The following is a 16,994-nucleotide window of genomic DNA, read 5'->3' on the forward strand; positions in this document are numbered from 1 at the left end:
TATTTTTGATATATTTCTTAAATTCGCATATTTATAATTCCAATAAAAAGTTCAACAACCACATTGAACAACATTAAACAAACTGTCCAATGTATTTAATTCGAAATTTCAATAATTCTTTAATTTTTTAATATTTCAATGATTTAAAATTTAATTTTGATAAAGTATATATGTTTATAATTATTTTTATTGAAATATACTTTACGTAAATATATTACAGAAATTTAAATTTATTTTGAAATGTAATAACTTATTAAAATTAGATTTTCTTGACAAACTGGAGAAGGGAAATAAATCTGCTATGTATTTTAACGTTTCATCGCAGGTTTCCCTAATCTCAAAACGAATTCTTTAAGAGTTTTTTCAGTGACTCTGCAGAAATGCTAGCAAAAAAAGTACTACATATATTTATTAAACTAAAATATAATTTTCATCATAAGTTGGTAAAAAATTAGATATTAGTGCGTATTAGTGCAATTAAAATAAGTGATTAAAAATTAAAAATATCCTCTTATTTTTCATGTTTATTTTAAAACACCACATAGTCTAAGAGCTGGCTACATAAAAAACCTTATCATCGTTACATGGCTAATTTTTTGTGTAGCAACTATGAAATAGCCATGTCTGCCAGCGTGATCCCGGGGCTTAAAGCGGTGGCGGCCAATCGAAAGGGTGAAATTTTGACACTAAAAATATTATAAGGTACACGAGTTATAATTGCGAAAATAGCTTTTATTTATTATTAAGAAACGGGGAAAATTGTTGGCAGACATTTTTCTAGTCGCTAAAATGCCGACAGACAACTCGAAAGAGGCATGAAATTTTAAAAATTATTAAAAAATTAAATTTGAAGAATGAAAAAAATTATGGCATTGGTGGAATTGTTTGTAGTTTTTATGGTCGATTGGTGGAATTGTCAATTTATTGTAAAAATAGATGTAGAAAATCGTGCATTTTTGTTTAAATTTTCCTGTATATTTTAGAAATCTTTTTAGAACTGCCTGTTTACCGCAAATTTACCCACGGTATAATTCTTTCTTAATCTACCATGCGTACGGCTTTACTCTATGGCTACACACTAAAAGAATGGATGCAAATACAGAAAAAAACAGGTGGCTCACAAAATTATTTAAAAATATATCAATTTTTATTTAAATTTTCAAACTTGAATAACTCGGTTATTTTGGACTTATTTGGAAACCGGTAAAAAGAAAATATGTTTCTTTTATTGAGATCTACCATCAACTCTGAAAATAACTATTGCTCTTATTCAAGATTCACCCTGTAGAATAATATCATGCTTTTGATAACTGTCTACCGCTGATTGAGTCACAATTTTTTGTCTGCCCTTTTGCATACGGCTTTTTAAATAAATCAACATTACATTCCACCAATCGACATGCATGTATGTGATGATTTTTTTTGTTAAAATTCCATGCCTCTTTCGCGTTGTCTGCCGGCATTTTAGCCACGAGAAAAATGTCTGTCAACAATTTTACACGTTTTTTAATAATAAAAGTTATTTGGTAATTATAACTCGTGTACCATTTATAATATTTTTAGTATCAAAATTTCACCCTTTCGATTGGCCACCCCCGCTTTAAGCCCTGGGATCGCGCTGGCAAACATGACTATTTCACAATGGCTACACAAAAGGATACTTCACAAGAAAAATTAGCCATGTAACGATGTTAAATTAGCCATGTAACGAGGTTTTTCATGTAGCCAGCTCTCCGTCTAATACTATAGAGTTACTTTCAAAAAATAATTTTTTCATTTAAAAATTAAACATTGGCAGCTCTTTATTTCAATATTCAATAAATGATATAGGGGTTGGTCTGATAAAAAGTATCACTTATTTCTTAAAAAAGTATCAGTTTTTATATTATTCCAAAAATCATTATAACGTGTTTTTTTTCGATCATATGGCACTTGTTGCCCTTTCTCACTTAAAATAAATTATTTTTTAATAATAAAGTAGCTAATGGTAAACACGTGCTCTAAATAATCTTGTATATACATACATACGTAAGTAAACAATATATTCTATTTCGATACGTGGGTTCTACAAAAGCTTTTACACAGACCAATTTATGTAATTACAAACAACTTGGAGAACATTAAGCAGCACGGCGTAAAAGAAAAAAGGGTGCTTTTTCTATCTTTTTTTTTAAAGTCCGGATATCAGTCTATTTTTACGACACGACCAATCAGACGTGGGTGGTGACCTCATTCGCCTCTACCCCAGGACAATCGTAATGTTTTTCTATCGTTAATATAAACGGGGGTGACGTTGGAAGTGGCGGCACCAGTTTTTGGGTTAATGCGTCTGACATTTTGGTCTATCTCCTCTTCCCGTTTACGTACGTCATTGACGTAGTTGATGTCAACGTAATGTCTTTCTGTCGAACTAAATTTATGAGTTTAATGAAGAGATCAGGAAATTAGTGACGGTAAAGTTTAAAATCTTATTTGATTCATTTTCTTTAGATATATAGGGTGTCCCAGAAATAAGTGCAAGTAGATATTTTAGGGGGTGGTAGATCAGGTAAAAAGATTTTCTTTTCTCTTTGCCATTTTTCAAATAAGTCCAAAATAACCGAGGTATTTTACTTTGAAAATTTAAACAAAAAATGCTGTTTTGCTTAAATTTTGAGAAACACTGGATCTTTTCTGGATTTTTTTTCATGTAAATTTAATCTACTACCTATGTTGCCATATTATCAAGAAATTATGTTTTTTAACTTAAACCTAAAAAAAGTCTAAAATTTTTTTCAAAAAACTCCAAATTTTCAAAATATTTTTTCGCAAAAAAACTCATAGGCGTGTTTCTGAGGCCGAAATATACTACCAGTTATAATACTTGCATTTATTTCTGGGACACCCTGTATATTTAGAACTTTATAGTTCATTAAGTTCACATATTGCACAAGCTGAACTGCTTTTTTTTTGCTTATCAAAGTATATAAACCAAACGCAGATTTAATTTCAAAGTTGTCAAAGAAATCTTAGAATAAAATTGAACATGATTAACGTGACAAATGCCAGTTTAGAGAAAAACATTAATAAGATCGAAAATGAAAAATATCAGATTTGCAATGAAAAATCTGTTGTCAACCGACAACATTTGCCATGACTGCCAACATAAAATCTTTTTCTCCAAAAAATCCTATATGTCACAATCACTTCTGCGTTAATCCTCCGGAAAGTACTTGTCAGAAGTTAGGTTTACAGATATACAAATTTGCCTAACGAACAAAAAAATGCTTAACGTTTCGGAAAGTTTATCTCTTTCCGTCGTCGAAAGCAAAAAAAAAATACAAAAAATAAAGAAAATAACTATTTAAAATATTTAAATTTAACTATTCGAGAACACTTTAGTTATTTAAAACAGATACGTCTACAAAAACCGTTGACGTTCTGTTAAAATGACATTATATCAAGTTAAACTTCAAAATTAACAATTACTACCTGATAACAATTACTTAATAAGGTAAAACCAAAAAGCCCCAAACTTTCTTAAATAATCTTTATGTTCTTTAATTCGAACATTTAAGGGTCTAGTGTTTCACCAATGTGAAATTTATCTGTGAGGGTTTAAGGGTTTCACCAATGTAAAATTTATCGCATTCACATGGTATTTAGTATATTAAATTTTTTGTTTGTTGTTCTGTATATATTGGTTTAGTATGTGATAAAATGGATCTAAGTGTATTTTGTGTTTTAAAAGATGTTCGTATGTTAAAAATTTTTTTGTTCGTTAGACAAATTTGTATATCTGTAAACCTAACTTCTGACAAGTACTTTCCGTTTGGGATTAACGCAGAAGTGTTTATAAAAAATAAGTATTTTATTTTGTAGATTTTCTTGCAGTGGCGAAATACCCATATAGGATTTTCTGGAGAGATGAATCCGCCACAAAGGTAAAGACATTTTTTAAAATCTTTTTATTGGGTAATTCGTTTACTTGATGTGACAGCTGTATTTTTGAACCAGGATAAGAGATTATAAGAAAAAGTGCATTCTAAGTCTCAAATAATTATTTATATTTATTAAAAATTTAATTTGGGGTAATAGTCCAGTAAATAAGGATACGAAAAGATCCAAGTCTCGGCGTAATTCGTCGGCTTTGATTTTAAGGTCGATTGTTTAGTTTAGGCGTTTTGGGGAGAAGTTTTAGGGGGAAAATTGACACCGTGCTGGAGTTTTGGCCGGAAAAATGGTTAGCCCCAAATGGCCGAAGAATCAACTTTTTCGCAAATATCTGCCAAAATATGCAATTTACAAAATTTTTCATGAAATAAAAAAATAAAGCTTAGGTAATTACCTATAAAAATGTTTATTATTATCTTTTACTTAGAATTAGTAGTTTTCGAGATATTCTGCCTAGAAGATCCATGAATTTTAGTCTTAACGCTCCCACCTAAGAAAGGGGAACACACAATAGATCTGTAAGGTCGTGGTGATTAATTCCCTTCCTAAACATTTTACATTTTACATTCTACACTCAGATGCAAAAAAAACGCAATGGAGAAAATTTTGGTCAAATTTAAACTGCTATATTTTTGTTATTTTTAGCTCTATTTTCATGAATTTTTAGCAAGCTGTATATAATTATATCAACTTTAAGGTTGATTCTCACTATACCTTCCATATCCATTCCATATAAATTCCATATCCCTTCCGTATTTTTTATGATATTGACGCTATACATAAGCTTCCGTTCCGTATCAGTTCCATACTTTTTATTGTATAGAACTGATACGGAACGGAAACTTACGTATAGCGTCAGTATCATAAAACATACGGAACGGATATGGAATGGATATGGAAGAAGAGGCTATACTGGACAAAGTAGTGGCGATCGGATAACAACACAACGATCTACAAAATGTGGGTCAGCTGCGTTTTGCGGGGATACACTTTCGGGTGGGCATGGTCCTCATAGATTGTCTATCTCAAGAATAGGCGAATTGGTTGGTGGAGAAGACCTAAGCTTAAAAATTGGCAAGGGCCGGAACTGGTTGCAGTAAAGGGAGAAAACATCCATAAAGGGGCGGCCGTCACGGTCTTTCTGCCGAGGAGCAAGGGGAAAGATACCACCTATATGCTGAGCCTTATCCAGGGTCAGAACTTCAATGTAAGGACATCGAGTTGGCGAGTCATCAACTCGAGGGAGGACGGTCATGGTCAGGTCCTCACAATAGGAATTGACCTCAAATCCAAGGAGGCAATAGAGAAAGAGGGACATATCCTCTATTATAGATACGGAGGACCATGCCAACACCGGTGTCAGGTCTAAGGAGAGACCAAGTTAAAGAGGTGGAGAAAATGGAGACAGATCCTCCAGCCTCCACCTCACGGGTTCCTCAGCCGGAGGCAAGCTCCTCGACTGTGAAGGGAGGCACGGAGGGCCAAACTCTAACCTTGGAAGAGGGTGTGTACCTTCGGAGAAAGAACTGTTGTGAGAGGAGGATCGGAAATACCCTGTCCCCTCTACAACAGGAGTATGATGGGTTATAGACTGTGTGATGACTCAAGGAAGGGGGGCACACAATAGATCTTTAAGGTCGCGGTGATTAACCCCCCCTCTTACTCTTTCTACATTCTACATTGTATAATTTATATCATTACGAAAGTTTTATTTCAAAAATTTCTATCTTTTAAAAAAGGTAATAGATTTAATTAAGAGATAAAAGAATGAATAAATATCAGCAAAATTTTAACAGAGCTGGTTCAAATATAAGAACTTGACAACGGTGTTTCCGATACGGTTCAGTCCGTCGTAAAAAAATGTATGGAAGGAAAGTATATGGAACGGAAGGGAAACGGAACGTATAGTGTGCATTTTCCTATTCATTTACATGATATAATATCTTATGTAAACGGAAGGGAAGCGGAAGGGAGCTGATATGAAAGGTATTGTGAGAATCAACATTTAATGTGTAAACTCAGTTTTTTTATAAACTTTAGTATTTTACATATTATACAGGGTTAATCGAGGGGTTGTTTTTTTACCCCAACTTTGACACACCCTGTGCAATAATTTCGTGTGTAAATTTTCCTAAAATATAATTTTACGGTTAGAACCATGTCTCCTGAGCATTTTGTTTTTTGGATCATGTCAATACATGCCTTGGTTAATTTTTAAGAGCGTAATAAACTTGCCACCAAGAATTTGCAATTTTTTCAATTATAATTTCTTTTTGAAGTTTTTTTCAATATGACAAGACAGCTTTGGTGATTATTGTGAACTATATACTACTATGAACTGCCCTTCATGTTTGACGTTTGAGAAATGCTTGGCAGGAGGGTTAGAGGTCGCGAAGCGTTACCAGCTTCATTAAATGAACTTTGCTTGGCCCTTAAAGAAGAATGGGAAAACATAACGCAATATGATATATGCAGCCTCAGTGATAGTATGAACGAACGTATACAGGCAGTTATAGCAAACAGGGGAGGCAATACAAAGTATTAAGGTATTTTTTACACTTTTTTTTCTGTTTTTATACTTCAGTATTACAGGTGTTTTCTTTAATTTCGTTAGTTTTGTTATCGTTATTAATGTTTATTAAAACCAGAACTGTAAAGTTAGTCTTTAACGTTTTTTTAATTTAGTATAGAGTATCGGATGCAGCGTAATATGACGTTAGTCATACCAAATATGACGTTAGTCATACACCAAAACCATCTCGTCTTATTAAAAAATTACATCAAAAGTAATGATACCAGAAAGAATTGCAAATTGATTGTGATCAGTTCATTTCGCTCTTAAAAATTAACCAAAGCATGTACTGACGTTATCCAAAAAACAAAATGCTCAGGAGACATGGTTCTTACCGTAAAATTATATTTTAGGAAAATTTACACACGAAATTAGTGCACATGGTGTTTTAAAGTTAGAATAAAAAAACAACCCCTCCATTAACCCTGTATAATGTGGCAATTACTAAAGTTTACAAAAAAACTGATTTTACGAATTAAAGTTGATATAATTACATAAACTGTATGTAATTATATCAACTTTAATTCGTAAAATCAGTTTTTTTGATTTGGAAACGATTGAAAAAATCATAAAAATAGGCCCAAAATAACAAAAATATAACACTTTAAATTTGACCGAAAGGGCCTAGGGGTTGTGCAACATGACTTATAAAATATTGTAATTGTAATATGACAATGCTTGTGATATTTGGCACCCGCACAAAAAAAATCTTGACAAATAAGCTATTCTTTGTGAAAATATGAATAAGTTTGTTAAGTCTGCTATAAGCTAAATTACTTTTATTTGTTGTTTATAAGAAAATAATATCATGTCCTATACAATAGCCTAATTAAATTCTTAAATTAGAACGTCCTATTTTTAAATAAGAAAATCCTATGAAATAATATAGTATTCATTATATGAAAAAACAACTAATATTATAGTGTTTTTTAAAACGTCTTAAAATAACCAATTTATGTAAATTTCAAATTATAAAACATTTAAAACATTGATGACCTGCTTGAGTTATTGTTATTTGGTAATATCTAAATATGAAAATGTAACACATATTTTCCCTACAGTATATTAGTAAAGTTTTTCATATTTATTGAATTTATAAAATCCTTTCAAAACCATATTAAATATAATACACTTAAAAATCAATCCAGTAAATCAGAAAAGTGTATAAATATACATACTTAATTTAAAAAAAAATAAATGCGTCACAACTGGTCTTTATATGATCTTCATCTTTTCATAAAATAAGGGAGGACGATTCCGCTAAAAAAAGACTAAAATGAATAATTGAAGCAATCTCGCTGAAACCCGGCGCTGAAACTGTTGATCGGGCGTCTCTGGCTGACGTCATCGTGACGTAGGCGTCTGGAGAAAATCTAACGGGCTGTGAATCGCGTTGACATATTTCGGCCAAATTATCAACTTTAATTGACAATTGCTTTTAGAAAAACTATTTATTGATGCATGTTTTAAGCATAAACACTGTTTAATTTAGTCTTGTTTAAATATTTACAAATATATTTTAAGAAAATTATGAAATTATTTTTTTTATATAGAACTGGTATATCATAAGTTTAAATATTATGCATTCGTTAATAAAATGATTCAATACTATTGTGAATTGCGTATAACCTAAAGTAACTGTAAAACCCTATAATGTGTAAGTTTTAAAATTAATAATTACCTTAAAATGGATTATTTCTTTTCGAAGACACTAAACGTACACTAGTTTTACTGAAAAAAACTGGTTATATTGGCTTTTGTCTAGGGTTAGGATCGGTTTTGAGAGAGGAACGATGTTCAGTATTGTCGGGAAATGAGGTGTGCACGTTCCGGGTAAAGATTTTCTGATTATTGCGCATGATCGGGTTCATTGAAAAAAGCCCTGGCAGAATTGTGGCGGGCTAGACGCGGTCACGGGGTGGAATAGGGTGGATTTTCCGATGAGTGGCGTAGGTCGTGTCGATAACAATCTTCATTTATAAGATCACAATTTACATAACTTAGGTTAAAAGAATTAGTTAAATTTAATTATGAATAATTGGATATTGTTTTAAGTACGAGCCGCCAGTTTGTAAACTATTGTTTTATTTTTGTGCTCAGAATGCTCTTCAGACGCTGCTTATCCTGTGCTGAATTTCAAAGTCGATATTGGCCTTTTCCGAAATCAAACTGCCGACGTAATTAAATTCCGCTACATATTCCAATAGTTCCTCTCGATTTTTATGGCACTGTTGTGATCTTCCGGGGGAGTGCACATGATTTTAGTTTTGTCGATGTTCAGCGTAAGTCCCAAAGCTTCGTATGCCCAGGTATATGCGCTTAATTAAACTCGCAGTGTACCGAGCAATAATAATTCCCACTATATAGAAGCAAAACCGGGGTGCCGTACCGCCGACACAAAAACGCATTAAACAAGTTGCAACAGAGACACCTTAGATAACTGTTAAGAATCAAATGGTTCCACCATGTCTCAAACGTATCGGTTCTTCTTGAAAAAGCTAGTTGCAAGAGCGTTGAAGTCATGATTACAAAATTCCGCTTAAGATGGGCTGATACTTTTTATTTTTAGAATTTTTACAAATTATACGTTCACATTTAACTTCCTTATCACTTTTAGGATAATTCAATAATACAAATTTTCGTATACACGCTATTTAAACCCGTGTATTTGTATATACTAGTTGTTTATGATATTCTCCAATGGTGGCAGCACCGGCGGAGAATGCACCAAGCCTATACCGAGGCATAAAAGGTTTATCGCGACCATGATATTAGATGTGTCTCGCGGTACCTAATGCGTTGATAATATTTTTTCGTATCCAAATATTCATATAAAATGTGATGTACCAGCCTCAGTCATCTTACACACGCACTTTCATTCTAAGTTCATCGAATACCATTCCATGGATTTTTTCGATTTCGATTTCTGGTGTGACTCCTTTTGTGCAACCTAAACATTCTGCGTCACTTGAGCTGGTTCGTTGACAACGGAACTCAGTAAATCTCTTCTTAACTATTGAAATTGATGGTGCCTCATAGTATTTATCAGGTCTTTGGTTAGTTTAGGTGATAGTTTACGCAAAGTAAGGTTTAATCAACACACATGAAATTAACTATTTTCTTTTTGCGTTAAAATGCACGAGGTTGTCTGCGTTAAATGGTTGTCAGATCAAAACCATAGATAAAGCAAACAAGTTTAGATTGGAAAGTGCCCATAAGGACAATGTAACTGAACAATGACTATTTAGCGTTCTTACAACGCAACGGTCCCTTTCCAAAGCTTTTTATAATTTCTAAGCGGTTCGGATTTTTCAAATTAAATTTATTAATATTTTCTTTTAATTTGTAAGAAACTTTATTTTACATAAGGATATGTATGAAATACCTACGAAACATTGGAAACTTATTTTATGTTATAACATATTATGTTATACCACGATCCACGATAGTTTTTGCAGTTCACAGTTCACATTGCTTTTTTAGGTTTTAATGCCACGTTTTCACAATTATCACGGGTTTGAGTAAACAAAATTTAAATTAAACTCAAAAGATAGCAATAATTATTTTGAAAATGGACGCTTTAAACACTTTTCGGTAATTTTTCATTGAGGGCAATTTAAATTTTGAAAGATTTTATAATTTTTGAAGACTCTGACTTTGAAAAGAGAAAATTATTTCTGTTCCTGTTTACGGTTGTTCTTAGCAACTACTATAGCAACACCAGATCCTGTACAAGGTATGCACCCCAAAACAATTATAAGTTTTGGCGCAAGCCGAGCATTCCAATCTAAACTTGTTTCCTTTATCTCTGTTCAAAACTAATAACGTGGTATGCTCAAAATTTGACAGCAATCTATTAACAGATGACAGTTGATAGGAGCAATGCTGCATTTAAAGTAACTGCTTGAAAAATGCAAAAAGTCATTGACTTCTCAAACTGCCCTCGTACATCGTACCTACATACAAGTAAAATAATTAAAAATCGATTACTTGTTGCTACGGCACTGGATAGGACACGATTATCAAATATGTATATTAATAGACACATGCTATATTTCAATCAATTGATCAATCAAAAATTGTTTAAACTCGTTGCTAGAAAAACGTCCACAACTTCAAATTTGACCGTCCATTACCAGTAAATAGTAAATAACAAATATTAAACTCAATTATGTTGCTACTGTAATAATAATAATGTTACAAATTGAAAAACTCTTTTTGTTAAAAGCTTGCATCTAAAAAATGTAGTTACTGTATTGTTCTAATTAATAAACATAATAGTCTGTCATGTATTTTTATCGATAAAATAACAGCAAGGAAATAAAGCAACGTTGAAGCTATGATATTATAAATTAATAAAAGGTCATTTTATGTCCTCTTGATGCCAGCTTGACCTAAATAAAAATGGTCTATGCTTTTTAGGACACAAAATATTGATTGGTTTCTCTGGAAAGGTTATTGTATTAAACTATATTGCAATTTTGATAGAGAATGCTATTACATATTGGAACATATCGCAGCAGACATTGTAAAAATATATTGGTTAAAAATGTATTTTTATATGTCTCTATACTGTATTATGTCTCAAAATTTAAAAATTGTTATTGACATTTAATAGAATAATATATTTATTAACATAAAAATAGTGGATATTTTATACAACAAATACTATAATTCTTATTTATTCTTAACATATCCCTAAGACGATAACTCGCCCTGCTGACAGAAAATAACCCATTAGTTAGTAATATCTATTGGAAGGAAAACAATCACCATCTATTTTGTAGACATAAAAAATCTTGTGGCAGTTTCTAAATTATTCAGAAAATAATTGTTATGCTTGGGTTAAATGTCAAATAAAGTTATTATTTGTATAAAATGGCTATTTTTTAAAGATTTCATTATTTATTAATAAAAAAATCCATTTAATGTTGTTGGAATCTTAAATGGTTTTTAATATTTTGACGCTCATTAGATCATTAGCCCCCCCCTAAACAAAAAGATTTGGCCAGCGGATTTGGTCTGCGGTCATGATCTGCCGACTTTGCCTTTCACGTACCAAAACTCTTGTATTTTGATCTGAGGACTTGACATGCTGACTTGATCTGCCGATTAGATCTTTGCATGATTAAATATTTTTGATTGGTACAAAATTCGACGTTTTATAGCAGTTTTTATATAGATAAATGTTTATCGGAATAAAAATTGCCGCTTATAAAAAAAAGTGTAAAAAAGGTCTGCCGACTTTATCCTTCGTTTTTTAGATCAATCTCAAAATAATTACCGTCAAGTCAAGATAGCGTAAATTCAATTTAAGTAGCTGTTTTCTAATGTTAATATAAATTTGCTTGTATTACCGATTTTCTTATTACCTACATTAATTTATTCTAGGTATAAATGAAACTAATACCATATAAAATAAAACAGATCATATATACTTACGTGGATAAGTAAATCACTATGGAAACTGTCGCAAAAAAATCAACGACCATTTATCTTCTTTTTTTGTTGCTCACGCGGTGCTTCTACTCTATCTATCCTTGTCGAGGACCTATCGTCCACGCGCCAAATTTGAACATTAATTTTAAAAATTTAATTTGTAAAATGCTTATATTTGAACGATAAATTGAATGTTTACTGTCATAAAAATTAAATTATATAAAAAATACATTTAGCCACTCCGTACGAATATCAATATTCTTAGGAAATCTAACCAGAAAGTATGCATGTGGCTTAATATAAATAAAAGAATAACTGAATACTTTACTTGCCTATGAAAAGATAATTCGGGGATCTTTATATTAGAACTTTCACACACTAAACAGTTTCTATATAGTCATTTTTACGAGTATTTCGAAAATTCAATGAAAAAAAATAGAAATATAGTTGCACAAACTTAAAGTTAACTTCTTACTGAACACACTTGCATCCTTGGCTATATAAAAGCGGCCGATAAAAGAATATTTAATACAATTTAAAAAAAAACGCAAAAAACAAGCGTCGTTACACAATGGAAATAAAATTATGACATGATTATGGCAATATGATGATAATGAAAAGTTGGTTTCCATAACAATGTATAATTTGTACTTTCTAAACCGTATAAAATTGTGATTATTTTGGAAATATGAAAACTTTTATTGCGCATGCGCAAAGTAAGGTCCTCGAGAGAGATAAACCTATTGAACGTTTCATAAGTACAATAAAGAAGGTTTGAAAATGGCATGTCGTGATGTTGGAGACATATTTTTTAATGATAAACTTATGGCGTTGATTTATCCACGTAAGTTTATATGATCTAGGATTATTAAGCAATGTCACACTATAAACTTCAAAGGATATTTGAATTTTACTGTTGTTGCATATACACTGTTTTTTTTCTCAGGTAAGATTTCGACAGACGATGACAGAAAAAAAGCAGATGACTTTCATACCAATCCTTATATTTCACTAAAAAAAGTTTCTAATATTTTTTAAGTTAACTATGGATGGGTTTATAAATAAATACGTCATGCGACGTCTCTTGTTGTTTTTAACCAATTTTATTGGTTTATTTCAAAAATGACAGATCATATTTCAATACTATCGGTTTGACGGAACGATGAACGACAAACGGACGCCGATGCGTATGAACTCGCCTTAACATTTTTGAGAGTTCTCAAACTCTTGCCAAATTATAGGTGATCATTTTGTGTCAAATTATGTCAAATAGAAATGATAAATATTTTGTATTTTACATTTTGGACTTTGTTGTTACTTGTGTTTCGTGTTTTTTAAAATTAAGTAGAGGAAAACTCGAAGGAAAATTAAGTGTTGACCCAGATCATAGTTTACAGCTAATATTCGGTGTCGAGAGACCGCCAGAGACACAGTTTACCAGAGACTATGGCCAGAGAGTTGTATTAGCCAAAAATAAAGTTGTATACCATCTCGTATATGGTACCAAAAACTGGAGTATCTGTAAAATAACATCACACGATAGGTAAATAATACATTTTAGTACTGCAGATAAATAATGCCATAAGGTACTGGTTTAAAAAAATTACGATTAAAGTTAATTAACCAACTTTTATCAGTGGGTTTTGCTTAAAAGTGTTTTATAATCTATTAAATAGATTATAAAAAACGCATTATTCGACTATTTTTGCCTATTTTACATAATGGTCGTAGGTAAAATACAATAAACACACACTTTCGACCCAATAGAGAGGTAAATGTTAAGCATAACACGAGAAAAAAATCTTAAGCACTTAAAACAAAATCCACTTACCGCTCATCTTTCCATTTTTTAATTTTCAAATCCTCGACGAACTTGTAGTCAAATTGAGGAACGGTGTAGACGATAAAGTGCTCGGATGTGTCGGTGGTCCATGGTAGGCCGCACCTTTCACGATCTAAATGGGTTTCGATCTCCTGATACACTTTTTGATACTGCTGCAGGCTGCAGGAACTGGCACACGATTCGTCGTCCCCTTCGTATCCGCTAGAAAAAAAAATAAGTTTAGTATTTTGCTACTTTTAGTTGTAAGTGGGAAAATAATTAGTTACATTGAAATTATTAGTTACATAGATATTATTAATATTCTTATATTAGATAAGCTTTAACTATTAAGTGGCATTTATAGTATATAGTTTTATTAATAGTATATAGTGTCCCTTTTGTAACTTTCACGAAAAGATTCTGGAGAACCAAATACGAAAGTATTTGTTTTCTTCCTTTTTTTGCCGGAACAACTAGATCAGGGCTTTATGAAGATTTATCTTTATTTAAATATGAAGATGATTTTAAAAAGTGTATAATTTAATGAAATTATACAGGGTGAGTCTTAAATAAGGGCAAATATTTTTAGGGGTAGTATATTTCGACCCCAGAAATAGGATTATGATTTTTTTGGCGAAAATTTTTTTGACAAATTTGGAATTTTTTGATTTTTTTTTCGAAATGTCTTTAAGTTAACAACATAATTTCATAATAATATGGCAAAATAAATAGTAAATTAAATTTACAAGGAAGAAAACCCAGAAAAGATCCAGTGGTTCTCAAAATTTAAGCAATAAAACATTTTTTTTAATTTTCAAAGTAAAATAAAGGTTGATTCTCTATACCTTCCGCATCAGCTTTCTATATATTCTATAGATTCTCACTATACCTTCCGTTTCCCTTCCGTTTACATAAAATATATTATATTATGTAAATAAATAGGACAATGCACACGATCCGTTCCGTTTCCCTTCCGTTCCATATCCTTTCCTTCCATACATTTTTAAGCGTATCGGAAATAGCGTTGTCAAGTTCTTACCTTTGTACCAGCTCTGTTAACATTTTGCTGATATTTATTTATTCTTTCACCTCTTAATTAAGTCTATTACCTTTTTCCAAAGATACAAATTTTTAAAATCAAACTTTCGTAATGATATAAATTGTACAATAAAAAGTATGGTAATTGATGCGGAAACGAAGCTTACGTATAGCGTCACTACAATGAAAAATACGGAACGGATATGTAATGGATATAAAATGGAAACGGAAGGTATAGTGAGAATCAACCTTTACTTGGTTATTTTGGACTTGCAAAACGGTAAAGAGAAAATATGTTTCTTTTATCGAAATTTACCAGCTCTGAAAATATTTGCACTTATATAAGACTCACCCTGTAGAATAATATTACATAGTCGTTTTAATAGTAACTAACTCAAATTGTCAGGGACGTACGTATCGTATCACAGTCACTCTGTTTCCGTTCAGTATATTAGAAAACAATATTTTGGCGGATGCCGGATACTTTATTTAACATTGCAAATCTTATTGTATTTTTTCTTGTGTCATCTTTATCCAGTAGAAGAGTAATCGCACATTTTTATAAGAGAAAAGTGATGATACCGATGTAAAACAGTATTAAACAAAAACCGTTTTATGTATTAATATGTGAGTACACGATCCGGTAGCTCTAATGCAAGCGCCAATATTATATCAACCCTAACGTTTAACTACTGTAGTAGTAATCGCGTTTAACGTCACTTTACTTCACTGATTGAGCGGTAACTGATAATGATATTGACATGCCTGTATCGATGTCCTTTATTCGAAATTTATGCAAAAAATACCAGCTGTGTAATCAAGTACGTATAAACATCATGATCAAACGCAAGCAATATACAGTCTTAAATAAGCGCAAATATTTTCAGGGCTCGTATACAGGGTGGTCCGAACTGTATTCCGGAAACTTCGGTAGCGTATTCTGCAGATAAAAATATGTAAAAAAGTTCGTATAAATATATGTCCTAAAATGCTTAGTTTCAGAGATATTTCGATTTTTTCTAAATAATTTCTGAAGTAACGTCAATATTTGGATGAAAATTGGTGTCCGGATGTTTTTTGATATGAAAATTTGATTTTGATGTCAATATGACTCCTACTAGTAGAGGGCCCCACCTATATATGTTTAAACTGTTTTGAAGCGTAATAACTTTTTGTCCGTACCTGTATAAAACTACCGAGTGAAAAAATATACATTTCCAACACTTTTTACGTAAAAAAATATCTCTTTGTAAAAATCGCTACGAGCAACCGTTTTTAAGATATTTAGAATGGCAATATTCAATATGTGTCATTATTGAGGAAAAATAAACACGTTGAGTAGATAGTTATTCCCCTGAAATAATAAATTTGGGAAATTTTAGTTTTTTTAAATTAATCATAAATTTTTCCGCAAGAAATGATGATAAAACAGTTTCTGTTGAACTTTTGGCACAAAAACATTTCAAATTTATGGTTTCAGTCTAATAACTAGTTAGTCAACATGTTTAATTTATGTCAAAGATGACAGGTGTTGATAATTTCGATTCCAAATATCTCGAAAACCATGACTCCTAGCGATTTTTACCAAGAGAACTTTTTCACGTAGAAAACGTCGTAAATGTATATTTTTTTACTCAGTAGTTTCATACATGTACGGACAAAAAGTTATTACTCTTCAAACGAGTTAAAAAATATGTAGGTGGCGCCCTCTATAAGTAGGAGTCGTATTCACATCAAAATCAAATTTCTCATGTCAAAAAACTCCCAGACACCAATTTTATCCAAATATTGACCTTACTTCAGAAATTATTTGGAAAAAATCGAAATACATACGAAACTTCTACATCCTGTATCTCCGAAACTAAGCCTTTTAGGACATATATTTCTACGGACTTTTTACTTATTTTTATCTGCAGAATATGCTGCCGAAAATTACGGAATACAGTTTGGACTACCCAAATTAAAATATTTTCTCTTTACCGTTTTTCAAATAAATCCAAAATAACCGATCCATTTTACGGTTTTTTTTTATGAAAATTTCACACCTCTACTTTTCAACCAATAACATGCTTTAATGTTGACTAGTTACCGTGGCAACTGAAAAAATTTCCGGAAATTTTTTCGAGGCGCCACGAAACTTTAGTGGAAATTTTTTGACAGTTGAAAAGGTAAACATAAGATCTACAATCA

At 31.5% G+C, this 16,994-nt stretch overlaps 1 protein-coding gene across 1 annotated transcript in view; it reads right to left on the reverse strand.

Moving 5' to 3' along the window:
• LOC115883825 (phosphatidylcholine:ceramide cholinephosphotransferase 2-like) overlaps positions 1 to 16,994 on the reverse strand; it is a 191,450-nt gene that overhangs the window by 141,446 nt on the left and 33,010 nt on the right. The window contains exon 2 of the mRNA XM_030902233.1: positions 13,776 to 13,988. The gene's annotated coding sequence lies outside the window, so the exon portion shown is untranslated. The remainder of the gene's footprint in view (positions 1 to 13,775; positions 13,989 to 16,994) is intronic.

The sequence above is a fragment of the Sitophilus oryzae genome, unplaced genomic scaffold (genome assembly GCF_002938485.1).
Source record: "Sitophilus oryzae breed Bouriz unplaced genomic scaffold, Soryzae_2.0 scaffold_111_pilon_pilon, whole genome shotgun sequence".
Taxonomy (NCBI): Eukaryota; Metazoa; Arthropoda; class Insecta; order Coleoptera; family Curculionidae; genus Sitophilus; species Sitophilus oryzae.